The sequence below is a fragment of the Mesocricetus auratus genome, unplaced genomic scaffold (assembly GCF_017639785.1).
Source record: "Mesocricetus auratus isolate SY011 unplaced genomic scaffold, BCM_Maur_2.0 Super-Scaffold_100006, whole genome shotgun sequence".
NCBI classification, from domain to species: Eukaryota; Metazoa; Chordata; class Mammalia; order Rodentia; family Cricetidae; genus Mesocricetus; species Mesocricetus auratus.
This window is the reverse complement of record NW_024429190.1, coordinates 49,898,947-49,925,253: the sequence shown is the minus strand read 5'-3', so window position 1 is coordinate 49,925,253 and position 26,307 is coordinate 49,898,947. Positions and strand designations below refer to the sequence as shown.

Below are 26,307 nucleotides of genomic sequence, written 5' to 3'. Positions count from 1 at the left end.
GCCTCCAGCTTGAACTCAGACCTCATGATCCTGATTCAAACCCACACATACATTAAATAAGAATTCATATATTAAATAGAAATTCATCATTTTAATGACTTTGGTAAAGTAAGTAAAGTGGAATCCACTGAAATAATTGTTTCCCATTTAAAAATCCAAATGAACTAGCATGTGTTATTAACTCATTGTGTGGCTTAATTTTTATGCAGTAACTGTAGTTCCTATTTTTCAGTTGTAATAGTGGCAAACTACATATTCTAACTATAGTTACTATTTTTCAAATATATTAGTGACATTTTAATAACAGGAAAGTGAAGAAACCTGTCAGGAATTATGGAACTCTTGATGTAGGTGAGAATTTAAATATTGCTATCAGGCTCTAGTTTTGTGACCCTAGTCACTAGAGACTCTGACTTATCATCTGATACATTCTTTATTGTCTAATGCATGTGTCCCATCCATTTGCAATATCTGTGTAAGGTGGACAGTGGTTTTGCTTTTGTACCTGTGATTCATGAGGGTTTAGTTTTTAAACTTAAATGATTCTTCCTTTATTATGCATTTCTTTTGTAGCACATTTCTATTGTTCCAACTATATCTATTCTGTTGACTATTAAACCTAACTGAAATTCTGAACTTACATATGGTTGTGAAAATGGATCTTACCACTGTGTGCATGTCAGAACAAAGAAAACACTTTAGTTCTTGATGACTTTGGATGGATATAAAAGTTTTCTTAATAAATTTAAGATATGTTAATTATATTTTTTATTCCAAGAGTATTTTTTTCTCCAAACTATTCATTTCATCCTTTCAGTGAAAAGTGTGATAAAATAATATATGTAGTTTCTATTTTGTCATTTTTCTATTCAAATACAGTTTTACCTGCAAAAACTGCTTAGAATGAGGAGCAGTGGAAAGATACAAAGTAGGAGGGACATGGTTTACAGTTGGGAAGGAGAACTTAGAAATTCTCTAACAAAAGCGTAAGTCACTGAAGTGTAATCCTGAGCACTGAAGATTAATGTCCCAGGCTTTCAGATCTCAGCTGAGGTGTGTGAAGTCAAGCAAGGCAGATTCAGGTGGTGTTAGACAAGGGATTTGAGGGCAAATCCTGGGCGCATCATCTCACCCTGCTCCTGGGTCTTAATGCACACTAATTTGTATGCATTCGGGAAAAAGCAGATTAACCAGATCTTAAATATTCTATTTTTAACTTAACTTTTTATGTAACTGTTTACAGGTTCTAAAAGAAAGTCAGCCATACTTAACTATGACTATTTTTGGAATTGTAAAAAAAATAATTTTATCTCTTTATAAGCAGCAAATTATAAATTTCTCTGGTTTTATTATTTAACTACTTAAATAATTATCTGCATGAAAATGACACATAACTAAAATAATTTAAGAATGATTTTCATTTCATTCCGTTATTTTCTGTTATGAATAGACCTTGGAAATGAAGGTGCAATTTTCTGAGCCAGACAGTGGTGATGCACACCTTTAATCCCAGCACTAAGGAGACAAATGCAGGTGGATCTCTGTCAGTTCAAGGCCAGTCTGACCTACAGAATAGTTTCAGGGTAGCTAGGGCTGTTATGCAAAGAAACCCTGTCTCAAAAAAAAAGTAAAATGTTCTAAAAATATGTATGTTATTGTATTTCATTAGATGTATTTTGTTGCCAATGTATTATAAACATCTTGTAATCATTCATCTCTTGTTAATTATTTCTAGGTTTTTAGTCCTCCTCTTCAGTGCCCTTTGAGCCTGGGGTACAGGTGTTTTTGTAGATGTATCTGTTTGAATTTAGCCCCACAATTCGGCATTTTAATTGGTTGTGGTTTTCTTCATTGTTTTTTTGTCTGTTTCAAAGAGAGGTTCCTTGATGAGGGGTGACAACTAAATGTACCTGTGGGCATAAGGACAGTGCTTAATTTGTTGCTGGAATTATGCTGGTTTTAAAAGCTGGTTGCTGTAGGCTCTCTTCTATTATCCATGATTTTACTAGCCCTAAATAGTTGACTGGATTTCTAGTATCCTAGCATGGATTCCCTCTTGTTGAATTGGTTTAAGCTAAAATTAGAGAACTTTGTAATTGCCAAGCTATGCATGTCACTACTTGATATTTAGGGATATTATGCCTTGCTAATTGGATATGTCTTTTCTAGGTGATAGCTAGGTAGTACTGTTGGTTGCTTCTCTCCTTTGGAAGCTTTCATGGCAACTTCTGGTATCATGAAAGCTAGTCCGCAGGAAGGAGTCTTTCAGGTCATTTACAGCTCCTTGGCCTTTAGGCCTATGGGCCATGTCTGGAGTGTATGGTTTCTTTAGCCATAGGGACTTATCTTCCACCACTGGTGGAATCCAAGGCAATAGCAATAGACTATATTATTTGGGAGTCTCTTGGACAGCTCTGATCAAGAGCTCAGAAAAAGGTTCCCCAAGTCTGGTATTGGGATTTTTGTTAGGTAGTTCTTGGTGGGAACACTGTCAGCTCTGATGAGAAAAGTCATTTTAACTATATTTGTACATTTACACACAAAATTATGTATGTCTTGGGTTACTTTAGACACAGAGTGATTGATTCCTTTTGACTTTTAAAGACATTCTTATTATTATTTTCATAATTAAATTTTATTGGATTTCTTCCCACTGACATATAAAATGTCACAATAGAAATATCTTGATATGTGTTACTCTGCCAACCAATAAGGGAGTTTACCCTTTGGAAAGGCTAGATTTCCTTCTCCAAGCAGGCAGTAGTTACCTGTAGCTCTTATGAGAGCCCTTGCAATTATCCTTCTTCCATGTTAATATGTCCACCTGATACTGCTTTTTGCTTAGTCTTGTCTCATAGTGGACATCTTGGTATTCTGGCTCTTGTAATCTTTGCATGCTGTCTTCTATGATGTTCCTTGAGCCATAGATGCAGAGGATATGTAATTCCATTTTTATACTCATTGTACTATGCATTCAAAGGTATTGAAAGTTAATAGGAGCTCCACTTTGATAATTGTTGATGCAGTGTTACTTTATATGCTGTTATTATAAGTAAGACTCTTGTTTTTAAATGTTATATTGCTACCTATTTGAAACATATTTGCATATGGTTGGCTATGTGTGACAAACCTGAGCCTACAGTAGGAAAAGAAAACACACATTTATAATTAGTAGATGATGTAGAGTTGGGTGAATGAAAATGTATTAAATGTAGAAATACTACAGAATATTTTACATATCACAAAAATAAAAAACACCTATTTCAGAGGAAGTGACAGTAAAAGGAACACATATAGACAAGAAAGCACTTTTATCACAAAAGAATAACTTAGATATAATGAAGAAACAGAACTAATGTGGAAAGTAGTATCTTCACTGAATCCTGTATTTCTTAAGACATAAGTTATGCATTACTTTTACAATCTTTGAAACATTTTGCAGTGTATTTTGTGTCAGTTTTCTGTGTGTGTGTGTGAAATGAATTTTAGTTATTTCATCTCCCATCTCCTTCTTTCACTTCCTTGAGGAAACCCCTTTTCTTCTGTTTTTTGTTTCATTTTTTTTATTACACTGAGTTTAATTAGAGATGCCTGCTTGAGCATGGGTGGAGGATTATTTACTGGAGCAATGATAAGTTATTATTGGATATACCACTAAAGAAAATGAAATCCTGATAAACCTTAAGGAAAGATGGGGCTTCATGGACCCTTTCTCCACCCGTGATGAAATATTGAAGGTCCCAATCCTGTACAAGTCTTGAACAGGTAAGTACAGCTTCTGTGAGAGACAGTATAACAGCTTTGTCATGTTCAGAAGCCATTGTGTTGCTCACATAGTCTCGTCCACTGACTTTTACATTCTCTTTGAACCTTGAGCCTTGCAGGAAGTGATAGAGATACTGCATTTAGAACCATCATCACTTATTCTCAGCTTTTTGGCATGTGCTGTTGGATATTTTGATCACACTCTGACACTCCCAAGACTAACAATAAAGTTTCCCTTGAATCAGAGCTAGCTACTAGCCGACCAGAATCAGCCATAGAGGTTTTGGAGAAGCCAGGACATATAGAGAGACACAGGAAGTAGTTGGGAGGGGTTAGAAAGACTCACAGCAGTTTTGGATCTAGGAAGGAAAGAGAGAGGAGGTCACTGGTTGCTTCTCTACTGCTTCTCTGATCAATCAGGTTCAGCTCATATCTAACTCCTGACTTTTTTTCCCAGGTTCCTTTTTTTCCCCTATATTTTTTATTTAACTTTTTACGTGTGTCACTTTCAGTTCCTCTCCCACCCCTCCTCCTCCATTCCCCAATCCTCCCAACCCTTCATCCCTACTCCACCCCTCTCTTCTCCCCAGGGAGGGCAAGGTCCTCCATGAGGGATTTTCAGGGTCTGTCACATCATCCCGGGAAGGGCCCAGGTTCTTCTTCATGTGTTCAGGCTGAGAGAGCATCCCTCCACGTGGTATGGGTTCCTAGAGTCCTTCTGTATGCCAGGAATAAATACTGCTCCACTCTCCCAGGTCCCACAGATTGTCAAGGCCTCCTCTCTGTCACCCAGATTTGGTGGGAGGGTGTCTGGAACAGTCCCATGCTGACCCCTCTGTCATCAGTCTGGGGTCCATGTGTTCCCCCTTGTTTAGGTCAGCTGCCTCTGGGTTTGCCAGCCCGATCTTGATTCCTTTGGTCATCACTCTTCTTTGCAACTGGGTTCCAGGAGTTCAGTTCGGTCCACAGCTGTGGGTGTCTGCCTCTGCCTCCATCAGCCATTGGATGAGAGTTCTAGGATGGCATATAAGGTAGTCATCATTCTCATTATCATGGGAGGGCATTCAAGGTAGCCTTAATTCCAGTTGGTGTCATTCTTGTATATCTGCGAAAATCTCACTAGTGCCAGATCTCTCCTCCAACTTACACTGGCTCCCTCTTTTCTGGTATCTCCCATCCTTTTCTTCTCTATTCTTAACCTGGCTCAACCTTCCTGCTCTCCCATGTCCTCCTCTCCCCTCCTCTTTTCTGTCTCTCTTTCTCCTATCTTCTTCTACCCTCCTCTTCTCCCCGCCCCAATCCAATTAGGAGATAACATCCCCTAACCCTCTTCCGGGTTACCATGCATTTCTCTCTTAGGGTCTCTAACCCCCGACTTTTTATGAATAGAATAATTTAAATAATCATTACAGGCATGTAGGTTTTGCATTAACCACTGCCTGCTCTCATAAGCTTTTATGATGAAGGCTGAGCTGCAGCACTGTTCTATAAATATAAATATGAATATTTAGAAGGTAGTTTGACATTGTAACCATATTGCAAAGCAAATTTGAGCAGGTCTCTAATGGAATTAGAAAGCGATTGGTTATGAACTGAATAGTCCCTTCACTATTGTGCTAGTGGACACATCTTATGACTGTTGATTGTTTTTCTCCCCTAGCACCTTCTAGCACCATGGAAGCTAAAGAGCAGGGAGAATACTTCTAACTCAGTTCTAGCTTAATTTCTCTTTGTTTTACTACCAGTATGTAGTATCTCCAGCAACAGTATCTTGTCAATAAAATCTGGTGCACAATAAACAGCAATTGCAACAGCCTGTGTTGTTTTGGGAAGGTGTGTCTCTGGAGCCTTTCTTACTAGGAACTCTAAGGGAGGTTATCTTAAAACCTGCACTGGGGCTTTTGTTTAATAAGTCATAGCTTCTGAGAGAAGCACTATCACTCTACAGCATGGAGGGTGCTTCATATATATATTAGCGCTGTCTGATCACTTCCTGCCAAACTTTGGAGTGTTCCTGTCTCTTTCTCTGTCTGCAACACCATCAAGTCTGATTTGTGTTGCCCTCCTAGTCCTGGGAGCATGGGCTACCCTGAATTTAGTTAGATCATTAAAGAAAAAATGACTCTGCCTCTCCCAGAAGATATCAGATACCAGTAGCTCTTCAGTTATTATTGGGATTTCATGTCTATCTTCCATCGATTTTGGAATTTGTCTGGATGAATTTGTGTGGGTCAGGTCTTGTGCATACTGTCACAATGTCTATGAGGTCATATGTGCAGTTACACTGTTATGTCTGGAAAACATTCTTTCTTTGATGTTTGCCAACACCTCTGGCTTTGAGCCTCTTCTGCAAAGATCTGTGAACTTTGGAGGGAGGAGTGTGATATGAATGGTGCACATAGGACTTACTCCACAGTTTTTTGTTCTCCGTTGACCACATGAAGGTCTTTGTTAGTTGCTGTCTGCTGAGAAGAAAGAATCTTGATGGTGAGTGTTGAGGGATTCTCTGATCAGTGGTTATATCAGCAAGTCGTTATGAGTCATTTTAAAACTTTTTTTCCATAAGGAAAAATAGTATTGTGTTCTTTAGTGGAGAGGTATCGAGGTCCTAGTGCTCAAAGAATTTAAATGTTTAACATAGGGTTGCCCATTCAAAGTAAGGAATGCAAAGCTTGTTATCTGCCCAGAAGACTGGGAGTGGACATGGTGATTTTTGAGATATCTACCAAGACCACACCTGATCCTCCCTAGACCCTTATTGTTTGTTTTTATCAGTCAACATACAGAGCCCATCTTTATGGAAGGTGTTACATGCACTTTACAAGGAACTATGATGTTGTCACATTCGTTCATTTAAAGCTTACTTTGTCCTTTATTATGTACATAGGATTCTGTTAATTATTACCAGGAAAATTTTCACCAAATTGTGCTGTGCTTAAATATGTCTAAAATATGTCTGACATGGGGTCAGACTCTCTGAGTTTGAACCTACATTGCTTGCTTATTTGTGTTGAGCCAAACTGCCTTTTTGCATCCTGTGGATCATTACTCTGGTGTCTGGAGGTTGCAGAGACCCCTGCACTCTAGAACCAATAACCTATCTAGTTAAAGTTTCATGGTCCCTTTAAATACCTGAACCATCTCATGGAATGGGTCTTAGAATCACTAAGAAAATGGCTGGTTACTCCATAGCATTTATGTTACTGTAACACCACTGGGCATATCTTGCCAGGCCAATTGTAGCTTGCAAGGATCATATCTGGGTAATATTGAAGCTTATTTTTCTCTTCTAGAAATGGGATTAGCACCTTCCAGGATTCTGAATGCTAGCTAGTAATAACTAAACCCCTTGCGTGCGTGCACGCTCACACACACACACACACACACACACACACACACACACACACACAGAGAGAGAGAGAGAGAGAGAGAGAACTAGTTTTGCAATAAACAAATAACAAACTTTTTAAAAAAGAAGAATTAGGGATTCAATCACATAGCCTAAAAATATTTCAGGATAAATATAAGGAATTATATAATAAAACCGTAAGATTTGAAGAAAACAATTGAAGACAGCAGACTATGGAAGATCTCAACAACTGATAGAATTACTATTGTGAAAATAGCCATCTTACCACATACAATCTGCATATTCAACACTATCCTTATCATAACTCTACTTAGTTCTTCAAAGAAATTGGAAAAATATTAATTTTCATTAAAATATGCATAAAACAGCATGCAAAAACACTTATGATAAATAAAAGAATTAATGGAGGTACCACCATCCTGATTTTAAGATATTCTATAGTGCTATATTTATAAAAACATCATGGTACTGGCATAAAAGCAAATTGTAACCTTCAGTATATCCACCCTTCATTTTCACCTCTGGTTCTACAGCCTCCTCTAAAGAAGGCATACACTTCAAGATACAAGCATAGGCAATGACTTCATGAAAAGGATTCCAGTTGCTCAGGAAGTAATGACCAGCAATTGACAAATAGACTGTACAAAATTAATAAAAAACATTTGTACTGTAAAGATAACTATTAATAAAGAGATAAAATGGAACAAAACCTTTCCTAGCTGTGCCTTTGACAGAAGTAGTGCATAGAGTATAGAAAGAGCTAAACAGACTACATATTAAAAAATAAATTAAAACATGATCTGTGGAACTAAATCGATTTTTTTCAAAAGAAGAATCACAAATTGCTAAGAAAGGGTGTTCAACATCTTCAGCCATCAGAGAAAAAGTATTAAACCTCTTCGGAGATTGTGTTTTATCAGAATAGCTATTATAAACAAAACAAGACAAATGCTGCAAGCAGGACAAGTCGTTTTCCATTGTTGGTGCAGTCTAAACTGACTCAGTTCCTGGAAATCAGTGTGGAGAGTCCTCAGAAAGCTAAAAAACGAACCGCTGGAAGACTCAGCGCTACTACTCCTTGACATATACCCAAAGGACATGTACCCTACAACAAAGATAACTGCACAGCCATGTTTATTTTGGCTTTATTCACCATAGTGAGGAAATGGAGCCAGCCTAGATGTCTATCAATGGAAGAATTATTAATGAAAATGTGGCACATGTGCACAGTGAAATCTTATTCAGCTATGAAGAAAAACAAAATTGCTGCAATCTCAGTTGGAAACTACTAACAAGAATGGGCTAGCCAAGTGTACATCTTATATGCACATATTTTCTAGGTGTTTAATGCAGTCAACAAATCAATTTTGAATAAGCAGAGCTGAGATTCTCAGATTTAAGAAAGAAATATAAACTAAGAAATATCTAAAAAAGTCTTACAATATTACTTTGACTAGAATTAGATGTATCAGTGAGTACTCATTGCTTTTAAAATATATGCAGATTAGTCCATTAAGACACCAAGCTAGCAAAAACTTAATTATTACTATGAGAGTAAATACAGGATTAGTGTGTGTGTGTGTGTGTGTGTGAGACAGAAAGAGAGAGAGAGAGAGAGAGAGAGAGAGAGAGAGAGAGAGAGAGAGAGAGAGAGAGAGAGAGAATATGCAGGCTTCTGGTTACATTTTTGTCAGCTGCCAGTGACTTTAACCAATTTTAAATGTGTGTTTCTTTTTAAATACACACTTTTAAAATATTGAATTTATTGTCAATAATATAGCTCATTCCTGAGTAAAACTTACATCTTTTCTCCATAAAGCACCCATTAGCCCTTTGTATTTAGGAACACTGAATCAATTTCAACATAATATTTGAAGGCAGTTTAGACAGTAAAATCATTAAGTAAAGTACACAGAAAGACACTTGTCTACAGTGTGAGACTTGATATAAGAAGACTAAGAATTGCCTTACACTAGGTTTGGTGGCTCAGGATTTTCACTGTTCTGCTCTTATGTCATAGCATTGCTCTGCAGTAAATTGAATAACTGCAAAAGTGTCTCAAGAATGGATGGAATGGTTGCAGATAAATATCTAAATTCAGTAATAAATTATGAAAATGAAATGTGTGTAAATATTTGTATATTTTTGCATGTATGTGGTAGCTATGTCTTGAGCATCTCAGAGGCATTAGCAATAACTATAGCCAGTACATAGGTCATAGATTGCCAAAAGTATTGCCAATCAAAATAAAATTATAAAAAAGAATTCTTCAGATAAATGGTCAATTTTAAGGTTTGAATGAGAAAACTATGGACTATTTTTTTCAGTATCATGTAATGTTAGAAGTAAAAAATGCAGAAATGAAAGGATAATTATTTATTAGAATAGTATAGGAGACAACCTGAAAAAGCTATTAATGAACAAAGTTGGAACTAATTAAGCAACAAAATAAACAACAGTATTTGATGATAACATCAAGAGCAAAATAAAGTAAGTTTGAATCATTATTGGTATCAATGAATTATTCAAAAAGTGAGCAGATAAGATACATGAGAGAAAATGGCTAATTTAAAGGAGAAAAATAGAGAGTTATGTGAAATAGCACTGTATACATGTGGCAGACAATCTCAGAAGTGTGTTACAACTAGTTGGAAAAAGGTTATGGAAGAACAAAATGTACATGGACTAAAGTATCTTCTCAGTATACCTAGTAAATACAATATTGTTTGGAAAATTCTGATGCCAGCCTAATCAGACAATCAAGGTATCTGTCATTGAAAATAATATACATTAGTATTGTTATTAACGCTCTCGGTTTGATTTCCTGAGAACTTTATAACACTGTTTTTGTGGTATTCTTATGAAATATTTGTTAGTTCATTCTAATTCCAAATAGGTCTGGTGAAAGTTAATAAATATGTTCTACATACTAACTGGTCACTACTTTTCCAAAATAGGATTTGTAGCAAGACAGGGTAGACATTCTTATAACTCTAGGACTCAGTAAGTGAAGAAGTGGGCATGATGAACTGGAGGCCAACCATGTCTCAAACAAACAAAAATGCTTCTAGGTTATGAAATAAATGTGAAGACTCAGAGACTACTAAAGTCAGATGATGCTAAGGAGAATTAACAGCTAAATTTAACATGGGGACCTGGAAAGAATCTTGGGATGGGAGAAGGCCATTTACAGAGTAAATATCAAATCAGGACTGTTTTAGTTAATAATATTGTATTACTGTTAAGATCCTATACTTTATATGACATGTTAACATTAGGGGAAATGAATGAAAGGTAAAACATTCTTTGTAGTTTTTTTCTCCACATCAGGATGTGTTTCAAATTAGTAAGTTTAAAAAATACTATTAAAATTAAGATAATGAAGAGAGAGCGAAGTAAAACCAGAGGAACTTATTTACTCTATACCTTAAACAATAGAGTGAGACCTAGGGTATGTCTCATGTTGCAAAAGACATTTGTATTACTACCACATGAAAAATCCTTTTAAAGGTGTGCATATTAAATATAAATACTCCTTATAATTTTATATATATGGAAGAAGTAGAAGGTTACATTTGAGATGTTCTTTAAAAAAGCAACTTTAAATATTTCTCTGCTTTTTATCCAACTTGTGCCTTTATGTAACTGAGGAAGTCCTCAATAAATCTTCATTGGTGTAAGAAAATGGGATGCTCTCCATAGATAAATCTAGATAAATGCTGAATACTAATCACTGTAGGGCCCAGCAGTCTTTGTTTATGTGACAGCACTTTATAAATAGTTTAAATTTGTACACAGAGTCTAGATGTTACAGAAAGCAGCAGTGAGCACTTTGACTGAACAAGACCTAGTTAGCTCAGAACCTTGAATATAATACATGTTACTAGATTGACTTCTATTGATTTTTTTTTGAAAAATAAATTACAAGGCAATCTAAGCATGTAGCACCACAATGAAATGTTTAAAAATAGGTTAGGATAGCTACTTAGTAATTAAAATGAGCCAACTATGATTGGTGTTGTTAGCCAGTTTTGAAATATCAACCTTCAAAGCCTTATAAACAGTGAAGTGTCACAGCTTCGGTACTAATTGGGTCTTCCAAGGCTTTTAATAAGACTAAATGTCACTTACTTTAGCAAATAACAGCTGACTAGATTACTACAAAGCTCCAATACTTTCCCAAACGTTTGCAGAATAAATCATCATTGCAAGAATATCAGCCGCAAAAGTGTTCAGTGGAAGAGCTAGGTTTATTAGTGCATGAGCACCTATAGCAGAAAGAATGCAGACATTTTCTGGCTTTCACCAGTCCCTATATAATATCAACTCTTCTCACCATTTGTCCTAGGAAGTGGGAAGGAGGACTCTAAAGCTGGAAGTAAGTGGCTGGACCTGGTTTGTCACAGAAACTGTAATGGCTTATTACCTAGCAGCTTCTAGCAAGACCACAGGCCCAGCTTATCCTTTTTTTTTTTGTATCTGCCTCTTGCAGAAAGCTAGCAACCTGTTTCTTGGAAAACATTCTCTTAATTTCTCTCTAACTTCATTGCCTTTCTGTCTTCCTCATTTTCTTTGTCTTACATGTCTCTCTGGTGTCTAAATTTTGCAGCCACCTAGGGTTTATATTACTTTCTACTGGTGCATAGCAAATGACCATAAACTTGTTGTTTTTAAATAACACCCATTTTATGCTCTCACTTTCTATGGAGCAGAAGTCTAGTCATAACTCAGTTGAATCCTTTTTTATGACTGCACTCAGGCTGTCATCTGCAACTGGGATGGTATCTGAATAACTTGAGATTTATTTTCATACTTGCTCAGATTTCTGGAAGAATTTATTTCCTGAAGGCTATGGGAAGGAAGGGATTGCTGTTTGGCTGAGTGGAAACTGGTGGCTTTGCAAAGTGGCAGCTAGAGGATGTCCTTAGTTCTTGTCCATGCAGGTTCCGTGATGTGTATTTGCTTTGCAGAATTTGACTAGAGAGAAAAACGCAGGCAAGGCTAAAGTTATCATATTAATGAAGTTATATAATTATGGTGTGTAATTTGGAGAAATTTTGTTGCTTCTCTAATTTTATGGGTTATAAACAAGTTGGACCATTTGTCCTCACTCCAGGAGATGGGAATAATGAGGGGTATGCACATCAGAAGTTGAAGAGTGGACCACTCCAAGACTAGGGATAGTTATCTACCTTACCCCCTCTCTTGCCACTCATTCCCTTATTCCATGGGCTTTAAAGTAGACCTACTAGATAGCTCATATTTCCTCAATCAGTTTTTCCTATTGCCTGATTTTCAGGGCCACTAATTATCAGCTTTCCTTTCAGTTGCTCAAATCAGACATGTGTATCATTGCATATTCTGTGTTCTCTTACATGTCAGATTCACTTATCATAAAGTTTTGTCCCACCTACTTTCAAACTATTTCTTTTTCACCAAAATTCCTCCTGCTTTATTCTCTGCAAAACAACTACATATTCTATTCTTTTTTTCTTTTTGAAAATTTTGTATTCCATTCCAAACACTTGCTAACTTGCTATCCTTTAAGTAGATGAAGCACACTTCCACTTTTTGGGCCCTTTCCTGTTACTTGAGGCCTTTTTCTCTATGTGGGAAAGGAGATCTAAAAGCGTTCTTACTCTGCTTTTCCTGTTCTTTATTTCAAATTACCCTCACAAGGCTTGACTCTCCTCTCCTTTGTCATGACATTTAAACATCTTACAAATCTGATATCATACTAGATCTTGTTTAGGATCCCTGTTCCCTGCAAGAATGTGAATTTCATGAATGCAGGGATCTATGTTTCGTTGCTTCTTCTATTCTAAAACATTAAGTGTGTACCTGGAACATACATAGGTATTCCTTTAATATTATTAAATGAGCGAGCAGGTGTGTGAGTGGGTGAATGTAGTCACTCTCATCTTTGGGTCTTTAGCCCTTTGCTTAAATCTTAGAATCTTAACTTCTTGCAGAAGTATAATTTATTCAGACTTCTTATTTCTTACCTCTTGGCTTGTGTCCCTGTCATCAACTGAAATGTCACTTCCGGTTACTAGGTAACACTTGCCTCTCTATTCCAGCCCTAATGGAGACTGACTGATTTCTTCCTTTCTTGAAACTAATTCCAGACCTGCTTCTAAGATTGGCCACAGAGAACCCCAGGATCACTGCTCGAATTTTGCTTTTCATGGGGACTCGCAGCTTTTGTCTGTCAGATTATATTCTGTTAGGTGTTGGTTTTCTTCAAACAAGGCTGTATGTACTTTGTTGAATCTCTCAGAACTTTTATTCCAAAACCAAGGACATAAAGTAAGTAATGGCAGTTTTCTGTTCTTTTCTACAGAGTTTTCATCTCTGTGGCCTGTCTCCTATTTGTTCCATGTTCTTTTTTGTTTCTTTTTTGTTGCTACACATGCTCCAAAACCATGTGAGAGTCTGCCTTGTGGGATAAGACTTCCTACAATCCATGTGTATTCAGTCTAAATCTTAAATAGATGTATGTGTTTCCTTTCTATAATTTTACTTTGAGGTGTTATTGACTTGGTTTTGGGGTACAAACTGTAAAAAGTATTACTACTGTTTCCTAAATTCACATCAATATAGCAAGTGGACCTCAGCCAGAATTCTTCATGTCAACTGACTACAGGTGGATGCTACTTATAGAGGTTGCTTATATATAAAATAGTTTTCTCAACTGGGGTTGAGAAAAACTTACAAACCCTTTTCCTAAAAATATAGGCAGACAGGTGTGATTTCATCTTTTCCCATACTTTGCGTTCATTCCAAGTTTGAGTCATTTTATAACATTTATTTTAATTAGGTGTCCTTCTTATGTAATCATGTGATTCTAATGGAGTACGTAGTATGTAATGGTTTTGTGTTGACACAATCTACTGACTGTTCCTCATTTATTGTTCCTCTGAAAGCTCACGTTGGTTCTTCTGTGCTTTTAGGAAGCTGAGTCATCAGATCTTTTGGAGGAGAGCATCTGCGCTTGGCTCGCGTGACTCTGCAGGTAATGAGAAAATGAGGGGAGTGGGTTAGAATGGCGAAGATTAGAATGCCACTACAATTTTCCATTTTGAATAACTTTAGCATCCCACTTCCGCCGGGTCTGACAGTGGTTGTAACCCCTACAAGGCAAGACTTGGATAAGAAGATCACAAATTCAAGTCTGCTGGAGCTGTTTGCACAGTGCTTTCCTTAGAATAAAGAGTAAAAAATGGGTTTAGGATAAAGCACAGTTGTACAGTGCTTTCTTAGCAGTAACACACACACACACACACACAGAGAATCTCAGTCACTCACACGCACATCATATCATGCTTCCTTTTTATATGGGGGATTGAAAGGAATTAAACTCTCTGATAAGGAGTTCAGTAAGAAATAAAATTTACATTGGTGCCATATTTTAAGTGTATGCACTCATCAACACTCTTTATGTTAATGGGAATCAGTCCAACTATGGGAAGAATAAGAGGCAGATGTGAGTTAAGTTGACAAAATGTTTCCAAAATAAAACATTTCCTATCAGAAGAAAATGTTTTCCTTGATAGACTAACCTCACAGTGTTAACCACACAAACAGTAGGAAGCAGAAGAAAATGTGTGTCTTGTCAGCAAACACATACAAGAGATAAGCATTTGTTGTATGTAGTACATAGTTAGAAAAAGAAATCTTTCTTTTGACCAGCTGAGACCACCAAGTGTTTTAGAATACATCGTCCATCATTTTAGTGTTAAGAGCGCCCCCTGGTGTGACTGTATAATCATATGTTTATGTGAAATTTACATATTTTTTTTAGATCTCATTTTGCTGTTGGCTAGTGATGAGCCTTCTTTTTATGCTAGGTTGACCAGCATATATATAGCGGGTAACTTTCCACAAATGGCAGTGATGTTTTTCTGGTGCTTATCCCTGCTCATATCTAGGATCAGTTTAGAAGCATAATATGAGGATATTTGATTGCTGAAGTTCTTCATCTCATATTAATATGTCATTTAGTAATTGTGAAATTATATAATTATATATACTGATATTAATTATTACAGAGGTATATATGGGTTTTGGTGGTAATAACCTTGTTATGGTAAACTGCTGTGAATAATTCCTTCTTGTTAAATTCATGGGCACTTTAATAATTAAACAAGACAACTCAATTATTGAGTTTGTTTTTCTTAAAAAAAGTAATAGTTCATCATGTGAAAAAGACACAAATCTTGAGACTTCCTCAGAAGCCTGCTGCTCCCTTATAGCCACTGAACTTGAAATGAAAACACTCTTCATGTTTGTATCATGTCCAGGGATCTTAGCTTTCTTTTCCCTGCCACCCAGTAAGAACTTCTTATCAAATACTCTCAGTCAAGACCAGCAGAGTATTTATTTATAACTGATAGTCTTCTTTGTATTTGTTTTCCTAAAAATCTTTTAAAAGTATTTAAATAGTCCTTGTGACCTTAAATTGCGTATAGTATTTTAAAATATATGACTGTAAATTTGATAATAGTAGTTACTTTCTCCTATTCTTACTTTCCTAGACTAAATGCTATTGATTATTTAAATAATTTCCTGAATGTTTTGTGTTCTCAATGCAATGTTTGTAGGGTTACTGTATTAAGTTGTAATTGTTTTTGTTTGCTTCCTCCCTCTTTCCCTCCCTTCCTCCCTCCTCCCCTCCCTCCCTCCCTCTTTCCCTTTCTCCATCCCTCCCTCCCTCCCTCCCTCCTTCCCTTCCTTCCTTCCTCTCTTTCTTTTTATTTTTAAATTTAAATTAGAAACAAGGTTGCTTCACATGTCGATCCCAGCTCCCTCTCCTCCTCCCATGCCCTCCCACCAACCCCCATCACCCCTCCCCCAATCCCCACTCCTTTCCCCAGGGAGTGTGAGGTCCTCCATGGGGGTTGTCCATAGTCTGTCACTTCATCCAGGGCAGGGCCTAGGCCTTCCCCCAAGAGTCCAGGCTGAGAGAGCATCTTTCATTGTGGGATGGGCACCCAAAATCTATTTGTGTGCCAGGGATAATGTTTTCTTTTGCAGATTCCTGTCTTGTCATTTTGAAGCCAGCAGCCAGGTACAGTACTTACATTAGTCCCTGTTTTGTTGAATAACTATGCTTGAATCCTTGTTTTCATATTTACTATAGAAATCAATAATGATGTTGGACAGATCAGTGACTCTTAGGTTTTATCTCATCTCTCAAGTAAAATGCAGAAACATCTCCCTGGACATTGTTAATATGCACTGTATAATTCAAACTCCCTCTGTGTCAGACTTAGGTGGAGTGAACATTTCTTTCCACAACACTTCTTTGAAGCAGGTACTATTATAAAACTCCTGGGTGGGGAAGTACAGACCCTATTCAACTCTTCAGAACAGGTTATAGGCATATAACCACAATATTGTATCATTAATTTGATTGCACACATTGGTAACTACATCTATTGATGTTATTGTCCTTAAGGACTAGCAATACCATAACAGACAAACAGATGAGATCAGGATTTTGGAAAGACTAAGGGGATCCTCCAAGATGTTTGCTTTCACTGGTAAACTGGAATTACTTTGGGAACTTATTCTTCAGTGAAGCTTTCTCAAACCTGAGGCAGCAGGAAGGGATGCACCTTTATAGATAATAGAAAAGCAGGATATAGAATATGCATAAACTACTGCTTGTTTCTTTCTTAGCATTTCTTTTAATTGTCTCTGGAATTGGAATGTAAATACAGTTTTGTGTATGTTATTTATGTAACCCCGTATTTGCATTGTCTTTGTGAAGCTCCTATGATGTTTCTTAAGGATTCTTTTCCTGAATTTTATCAGCAGATTTTTCATTGCTGCAGTTGCCAAAATGATGACTTTATTGTTTCATTAATTATAGTTTTGAAGGTTACTAAGTAGATCACCATGGAGACTTGATGTGAACAAGCTTGTTTTTTGTTTAACAGATTCTAGTGTTGCATATTTTTCCTTTGTCCTTTAGATTTGTTGTAGGAAGTGGCTCTTTGATGACAGTTAAAAAATACATTGCTGAGTATTTTCTGCACTTTGGGAAAGTCCTTGTAGTTTGTTATAATTGTATTTGTCTGTTTGCTTTTGTTTCTTGTGCCTAGGTGTTAGTCTTTAAAAAAAATCATTGCCCATACTAAGATCTACCACCATGACCCAGTTATCTCAGTTAGGGGCATATATCCAAAGACTAAAATCTGCACAACAAAAAGATCCCTGCATATCCACGTTGAATGTGACACTATTCACAATAGGCAAGTTGTAGAATACACGTATGTGCACATCAGATCATAATTAAAGAAAAAGTAGTGTGTATAGGTCATCGACTTCTCTTTGGCAGATTGATTTTTTTGTGTTTGAACTGTTTCAGGACCTGAATTAATGAAGTGTAAAATATACTGTATAAGTAGCTGTATGTGCTATGTTGCACTCGGGTAAGATATCACATTATCCAAAATGTACCATGTTGAATCAATGAGTTAATGAAAAAAAGTAAGAACTTTGGTAAATTTTTATCTTCATTTCTGCTCACAGCATGCAGGCTTCCTTTGTTCCCTGCTCAAGAGTACCTGGCTAATAAGCTTTTTAATTTTGAACTTGCTTAATATCTATGAGATCAGTCTTTGCATTTTCAAATCCTCTGGTACTACTGTTTTAGTTTATAACTTTATGTTAGACAATTAGAGGAGAGTTCCTTCATTGAATTCCCTGTCTCTGGTTTTACCTCTTACCAATTAATTGTACCCACTGGTACTAGACTAATTTCCCTAGAGCATGTAATTAATAATCATTTAAAATGTGTCAGTGTCTTTTGTCTTTCTTCTTGCTTACTTTGCTCCTAGCTTATCTCATTATCGTTGTGTATGCTCTTGAACTTTGTTTTGTCGTTCACTGAAACATTTACAAATACCAGAATGTTTCCCCTCTCACCTTCTCTATGCCTTCATATACAAATGCCCTTCTATATAACTTCATTTGGTGAGTCCTTTTCATCTTAACTTGCACCTTATATGATGCTCTTTTCCATACTGAAGTCCCAATAGCACACAACACATGCCCTGGCTTAGTACCTCTTCAGTGGCCACATAATATCTTGATTTTATTTTGTAAATTCAGCTCAATAAGTGTGCTGATGAATTTTATGTCAACTTCACACAAGCCACAGTCATTGGACAGAAGGGAACGTCCTCCATAAGATTGGCTGTAGACAAGCTTGCAGGTTATTTTCTTAATTTTTGATTGATATGGGAGGGTTTGACCCATTGTAGCTGGGGCCACCCTGGGCAGGTGGTCATGGATTTTGTAAGAAAGCAAGCTGAGCAAGCCATGAGGAGCAAGCCAGTAGCAGGTACTCCTTATGGCTTCTGTAACAACTCCTGCCTCCAGGTTCTTCCCTGTTTTTTTTTTTTTTGTTTTGTTTTTTTGTTTTTTTTTGTTTTTTGTTTTTTTTTTTTTGGTTTTACGAGACAGGGCTGTCCTAGCTTCTTTAGTGATGAACAGTGGTATGGAACTGTAAGCCAAATCAACCCTTTCCCTGTCAACTTGCTTTTTCTCATGGCGTTTAATTACAGTAATAATATCTTTAACTAGGACACAGGGTATAGCTTGAAAGGCAAGTGTTATGTCACCAATTGAATCTCTGTGCCAGGGATAATATAGACAGTGTTCAAGAAAAACAGTATTTGTAGCCGGGCAGTGGTGGCGCACGCCTTTAATCCCAGCACTCGGGAGGCAGAGGCAGGCGGATCTCTGTGAGTTCGAGGCCGGGCTGGACCGATAGCCTCCAAAACAATACAGAGAAACCCTGTCTTGTTAAAAAACAAACAAACAAACAAAAAAAAAACAGTATTTGTGAAGTCCAAGAAAATATTTAATAAAAATTAGAGAGGTGTCATGTTAGGGTTCTCATGAAACCCATACCTTCAATCAGGATTGAAGCTGGTAGATTGAAAGGAATGCTCATGCTCACTCATACAGCTGGAGACCTTAGCAGCTATTACCTGACTTCATGTAGTCTGCTTCATCTATATCAACTCTTCCAATTAGTTAGCCGTTAGTGCTCTATTCAATAAACAACCCACAAACTCATTTTCTGGAGAGACAATCTATCATTTCATCTTGTGAGACATCTAAAATGTGATGAGATTTCTAAGAAAATCCTGGTTTATTTGTATAATTTTTTTATCTTATCTTTATTCTGCCCTCTTACTCATCCTTCATTCCTGGAAAGTACAGGTGATGACAAACTAGAACAGCTCTTCTGTAGCTTTGAGGGAAAGAATGGCTGGGATTTGTTCAGACTTGAATACTGGTATTCTTGAATGCTTTTCCTTGTAGAATCATTGTGTTGAGTATATATACAATTGTTTTTAGAGTTTTCTGTTTCATAGTCCCCTAATTGATAACTTAATAGTAATATGCCTTTTAATTGTGTATTTTTAAATTCACAAACCACATATTGGGTCCTGTTGCTGTGGTATTCTTGTTTTAAGCAGTAAGATTTAAGCATCACTGCTGTACAGATGTGTTTTGATCTTAAGAGGGCACAAAATTATAAAATGAATTACAATACGCAATGCCATGTGAGATAGCCTCACACTGTGCCCATGAAGGAAACCTAAAGATAAACAGACAAGAATATATCCATTTGGCCAGGGAATCCCTAGAAAGAGCACATGTTGTAAAAGTGGGAAATGAGTCTGTTCTGAGAGATATCAGCCTTCAGGGGCAGAACCTCTTTCTTAAACCTTTATGTGTCACTATGTAGGTAGTCATTTATCTAAAAGTGTCAGTCTTTTGCCTCTTAATAATCATGAAAATGAGCACAGACTACGAAACTAAGGATAAAATCCTCCCCCCTTGGAGCTACTGAATAGCTGTTTTTGGAAAGCTGAATTGGAGAGAGCAATCTGCAGAAGGGGCAGAGACTGAGCCAGGAAGTTGCCAGGGATTCTGTTGACACACAGACTGAAGTAGTAAGCCAGAAGCTGAAAGGAGGGAGGCAGTAAATAAGACACTGAAGCTCAGTTGTTGAAAGGCAAGAGTTAGTTAATGGACAGAGGCATCAAAACATCAGGCAGCCAACAGCCTGGAACAAACTACAGAGAGGGAGAACTAGGGAACAAGACTCCTCAAGAGAGCACAAAAATAGGCCGCTCTACTCCAGGGCTTTTGGAAAAGTCTTTGAGGGAAGCCAGATGCAGACCATAATAAGGACCCTATTTATAAACCCAAAGAGGTTCAAAGGAGCTAAAATGAAACAAGGACTTCAAGACATAAAAATTATAATGTGTCAGTGTACAGAAAGAGACATTCAATGCTTAAAGTACCAAATCAAAATCAGGTCCGGGGACATGTGCATTGATTTCAGCTCTTGATCTTGAGATGGTTGCTTGTTGGTTGTTTGCTTTGGTGCAGAGTTTGTATGCAGAAGAATCCCAGCAAAAGCAAAATGAATATCAAGAGGAAATTCTGGAGTTGGGCTACCTGCTGCTTAGAATTCTTGGGTCTTGTGATAAATTACAGAATGAAATTTGAGCACATTTTCATTTCTTCTGATGTACTGGGTATAACTGGAAGATGAATAAGAGGAAAGTTGCCAGTGGTTTATGTTTGAATAATAAGTCTCCAGTATGCATAGAGCTTTGCATTGGAAGAAACTGTGAATACCAATAAAGCATGGAGACATGCAATAATCACAACATAGCCTATACATTGATGCCGCCTAGGGTTAATGGACTGCGTTATGCTTTGATGCATGGGCACAAGGGTCTGATAGAGAAACTGATAGTTGTTTGTGGTATAAAACCAACCTTGCTGAAAATTCAGAGAGACTAAAATGTAGAACTGAATCTCACAGCTATTGTACTTTTTTGATGTCTTTAGAAGCAGTTATCATCCTATGCTCTTTACAGACTATGAAATACTGAATTTACTAATTTTTAAACAAAATTATAAACCTTCCTTCCCGCATGCTGTTTTGCATCAGTGTAAAAGCTACATGTATCTGTAGTGTCGATGGAGTTTTCAATTGTCCTTTGTTTTGATTATAGCAGTGAAGAATAGTGCCCATTTCTTAATGTGATCCTCATCACTACAGTGCATTGTCAAATCTGTTTCTAAAATATAGGATATCCTGAGTGTGCTCATGATTTATTTTATTATCACCAAGACTCTTTTCATGTTAGAGTAATTTATATATCCATTTTTCTAAACTATGTTTCATACATATTACCTATTTCTATAATGAAAACCAAAACCTAACAAATGGACACAGGCCATCCCATCTGCTATATTAGTTAATGAATGTCATAGCCCTGCCGTGTTTCCCAGCACTTCTTCCTATCTGCTAGCTCCTATGTTCTTTCTACCTTCTCTCTTCTATGGTATTTTCTTTCCAAACCTTGGTGGGGGACAAGTTTAATATAGATATCCTGGTTAGGTTTGAACACTCGGTTTCTCAGTCTCACCAATTAGACTAATTATCCAACCCTCCATTGACTGTTGCCTACTGCAAAAAACTTCTCTGACCAGAGAGTAGAGAATGCGGGTATAAGCATAAATAGAAGACAATTTGCTAGGATGGCTGTGAGGATTCAGATATTACATTGCCCTGACCCTGTCAATTGGCAGAATGCATTCAGGTAGTACCTTGGTCAGTCCAGGGTTCCTTGGTTGCATTTTCTGCACTCAGGTGCAAAGGACCCCTTTAAAAGAAAGACCATCACCCTACTTAGGCTCTCTTTTTCCCAGTCTCTTTCCTGCTCCTCTCTTTCTTGCTGTCTTTCCTGCCAGGACTTTTCCTATCTTCCTCTTCTCTTCTGTCCTCTCTCTGTCTCTGTCTCTGTGCCTCTTTTCCCATTTTTCTCTTTCCCTCTCCCTCCCTTTCCCTTTCTAATAAAAGGTCGCAGTTAAGCTTCATCTGCCTTGCATGTTTGTCCCTCCACCTGCCATGGAATTCTCAAAGGTTCCCCTTGTACTTTATCATAACAATGACCATTTAGCAAGTTAATAGCAGGTTCTATTTCAGGACCTTTGCCATAAATTCCTAAGCAATCTTCTGATTTAATTCCATTTCTTCACACTCACCCCATGCTACTGATTAATATTCCATGCTTGGTTGTCATGTACAGTACTTTTACTTGGATATAATATAATGGCATTCAGTTTCTTTGTCTATGATCTGACCTTCAAATTCATTTTCAGCATTATTTATAAGACTCCTAAGCTGTAATATTTAACAATAAGAACCGTTCACCACTCTTCATTTTCTGTTTTTGTCTTTTTTTTTATATTTCTCTCTACATCTCAGAATGTCAGAATTCTCTAAATTCAGTGCAGGTGTTACTTCCTACTCTTACTCCATTTTTACTTTTTTTTTTTTTTTTTGGTTTTTCGAGACAGGGTTTCTCTGTATTGTTTTGGAGCCTGTCCTGGAACTCACTCTGTAGAACAGGCTGGTCTGGAACTCACAGTGATCCGCCTGTCTCTGCCTCACGAGAGCTGGGATTAAAGGCATGCGCCACCAACGCCCGGCCCATTTTTACTTCTTTTCAATTCTTTTTGTTGTTGTTGCTGTTGTATTTCATTTGGCTTTATGAGACAGGACCTTGCCATGTGTCCCTGGCTGGTCTAGAACTCTAGCTGTGTAGACTAGACTGACCTCAAACTTCGGGCAGTCTTCCTTCAAATGCTATAATTATAGCCACTGTGTCATCTTGGTTTAATGTCATTTAAGACAAGCTGAGTCTTTACAAGAGGGAATCTAAATGGAGAAAAATCTCCCACTAGATTGTCTTGCAAACAAGCAAGTGGAACTTTTCCTTAATTACTGATGCATGTGGGAATGCGCAGATCTCTGTGAGCAGTGCCACCTCTGGGTAGTTAGTTTCATGTGTTATAACAAATAGTTCTCCTCCATGGTCTCTGCCTCAGATCCTGTCTTGAGTTTCTGCCCTGACTTCCCTGGGTGATGGACTGTGAGCCATAAGATAAAATAAACCTTTTCCTCTCCTAATTGCTTTGGTGTTTTTTTATCACAGCAATAGAAATTAAAATAATACATGTGCGACTGTGCCTAAACCTGCTCTTCTTTAGTAATAATTTCTTCATTTTCTTATGAAATTTCAGTTATAATATATTGCTTTTCTTAGGGCTTTTAAGAATTACTTCTTCGACTGTTTGAAATTGTAATATAATAATTTCCTCTTCTCTTTCCTCTGTTCACTGGATATAATGTTATTCATATGATTTTTTTAATGGACTGGTAATTTGATAGTGGAGAAACAATTTTTTTGGAATTCTCCCACTCTCAGCATTCCTGTTCTTTAGATGCATGAATTGTTTTACATGTATTCATTTTGACTGGAATCCACAACACTCCATTTCATCTATCTTATCTTTCTATCTATCTATCTATCTATCTATCTATCTATTCTCATTCTACCTACCTATCTACCTATCTACCTATCTATCTATTCATCCTTATTTATTTATTTATTTGGTGATGATCTCTGTATTTTGAAAAAGAAGTTTCCTTGATGATTGGTGAGAACTACACTTAGCTGTCGGTATAAGGACAAATGCTTAGAATGTAGTTAGGGATTATGCTGGCTTAGTAAGGTGGGAATTGTAGGTTCTTCAAGACTCATGACTTCACTATCCTTGGGTAGTTTTCTAGGTTTCCAATACCATGCATATTCTTCCTCTTGTTGAATAGTCTTAAGTACAAGCAAAGAGTTGGCTACTGCTAACATCTTTGTTCCACAACTGTAGCCTCACAGTTAATGTGCCATTCTGGTCATTGGTGTGGTTCATAAGCATCATAGTTTGGTAGGACTGTTGTGGTACCTTCTGGTACCATGAAATCCAGTCATTGAGTAGGAAGCTTTCGGGTCACTTCCAACTCAGTGGCTTTGGTCCCTGTATTTAAAGTGTATGATGCATTCAGCAATAGGTACTTCGTTTCATCCCAGTTGTGAGGGGTGGGAGGGGGGCAGCTAAGGGCAATAGCAATAGCCTTCTCCAATGTTTTAGGAATTTCTTGGACAACTCTGAGCAACAATTAGAAACAAGGCTTCTCATGCCCAGTGTTGGGGTTTTGTTAGAAATTTCTTTGACTTTTGGAGGGATCATTGTCAGCCCAAATGGGAAACTTTTACTTAAATTATATATTTGTTTATATACTGACTATCTTAGTTGGGGTTTCTATTGCTGTGAAGAGACACGATGACCATGGCATCTCTTATGAAGGAAAACATTTAATTGGGGTTTTCTCACAGGCTCAGAAGTTTAGTCCATTATTGTCATGGTGGGAAGCATAGTGGTATGCAGTTAGATGAGGTACTGCAAAGGTAACTGAGAGGTCCACATCTGTAATTGGCAGAGAGGAGGAAAATCACTAGGATGGCCTTGAGCTTCTGAAACTTCAGAACTCAGCCATAGTGACACACTAACAAGGCCACACCTACTCCAACAAGGCTATGCCTCCTAATAGTGCCACTCCATGGGGATCTATGGGGGTCATTTTCTTTAAAAACCACAACTTTAGATAAATAGTTAAGAGTTTGATTTCTTATGACTTTTTAAAAGACTTCCTTATGGTTGTTTTGCCTCTTTTCTTCTTTATCTCTCTCCTCCTCCTTATTAGAGTCCCTACCCCTATTTATCCCATGTCCCCATCAGATCTCTGTACACCACTATTCCCCTGTTTATTATGCGCCCATGCCCCTAGCAATGATCTCTTGTTATTTTCCCAATCCCTTAATTTGTTTCAGAATATATAGTCTTTACTCATATCTAAAGATTTAGAGCTACAAGCCTCCAGTGAGAGGCAACCTGTGCTGTTTTCCTTTCTGGATCTTCTCTAGTTCTATTGTAGACCTATTAATGTATTATCTTCTGTGCCAAAGAATTTTCTGATATTCTCTGGAAATAGTTGTTACTAACAGTATTTTTATTGAGAAAATTGAACATGGGAAGAAATTTATCAGTTAGTGTTGTCAAAGTGGGTGCAAACTGAAGTAGAAATTAGATCTCCAGGGCTTTTGTTAAGTAGATTGTTCTGAGCCAGTATATGATGTAATTCCATCATGGTCAACAACTGACAGATATAAAATAAGAAAGATTATTTCTTCATTATATTCAACTGAACTGAACCATGATTCTTGACATACTTTTCTATTTAAAACAAGATAGATCTTGACAGTATGACACTTACCATGAAAATTAAATTCTCTTTGGAGGGGAAAAAGTAACGATGCAATGAGACTTTGAAGTGGCACATGGAATGCTGAATCCAATTTGATATGCAATAGATGGCAATCTGAAGCATATGCTGAGATCCTTCTGTTCTAGCTTTCATTCCAGTGCAGGGTATCTGAGAGTTCTACATCTGGAATGGGGAGGGAGGAGGAAGACCAAGTGAAGCCAGTTGGACTGGCTTGAACTTCTGTAACCTCAAAACTCAGAATATTGGCAAGCTTATCAATGTGCTAAACAGGAATTTATATACTTTTAAATTTTATTGGCTGAACTAATCACATTTCACTTTGCAAAACTCATCCCCCATTAATCTTTCTGTATTTTTTCAAATTAATTCCTCATTCCTATTAACATTCCTCTCTACCAGTACTCAGGGATGAGACTTTCAGTTAAGCATTTCTTTGAAGAATACATGGTATTACTTTGTATTTTAGTGTGTGTTAAAACATTTATAATTTATAAAAATTACATTTAGTTGTCATTTTTAATAAGTTTCTGATTCAACTTTTTTTAATTTATTAGTTTGTTTTACATGGACTTAATTTTATTATTTTTGACTCCTGCATTGAATTCTATATTCTTCATCTGTTATATTCTCTTATCTTCTATGCTTGACACTTAGTATTATAAGATTATTTTGTAGGTAATATACACATACGGTTTTTCCACATTTTGCAAGATTGTTGAACCCATTGTCTAGCAGTCTTATAGCTTAATTCACCATTATGTTTTCTAATAAGAGTTTTATCTAACTTTCTGATTTTCAGTTTTAAAAATAGTAATTTTAAGTCTTCTTGCATTAATAGTGAGAGTGAGACTCCTTTCCACATATGCAGCTTTTGTTCAGTCTTTCTGTTGAGTTTCCTGTCTTTTGATGTTTAAGGAATTTTTTGTTTCATCTAGAT

At 36.9% G+C, this 26,307-nt stretch overlaps 1 protein-coding gene across 2 annotated transcripts in view; it reads left to right on the top strand.

Moving 5' to 3' along the window:
• Positions 1 to 26,307, top strand: part of LOC101834758 (cytochrome c oxidase subunit 7B, mitochondrial) — a 101,244-nt gene that overhangs the window by 22,830 nt on the left and 52,107 nt on the right. The window contains exons 2-3 of one of the 2 annotated variants that reach the window (XM_021233404.2): positions 14,089 to 14,150; positions 16,172 to 16,205. The gene's annotated coding sequence lies outside the window, so the exon portion shown is untranslated. The remainder of the gene's footprint in view (positions 1 to 14,088; positions 14,151 to 16,171; positions 16,206 to 26,307) is intronic. The other variant, XM_040747163.1, reaches the window with a different exon arrangement.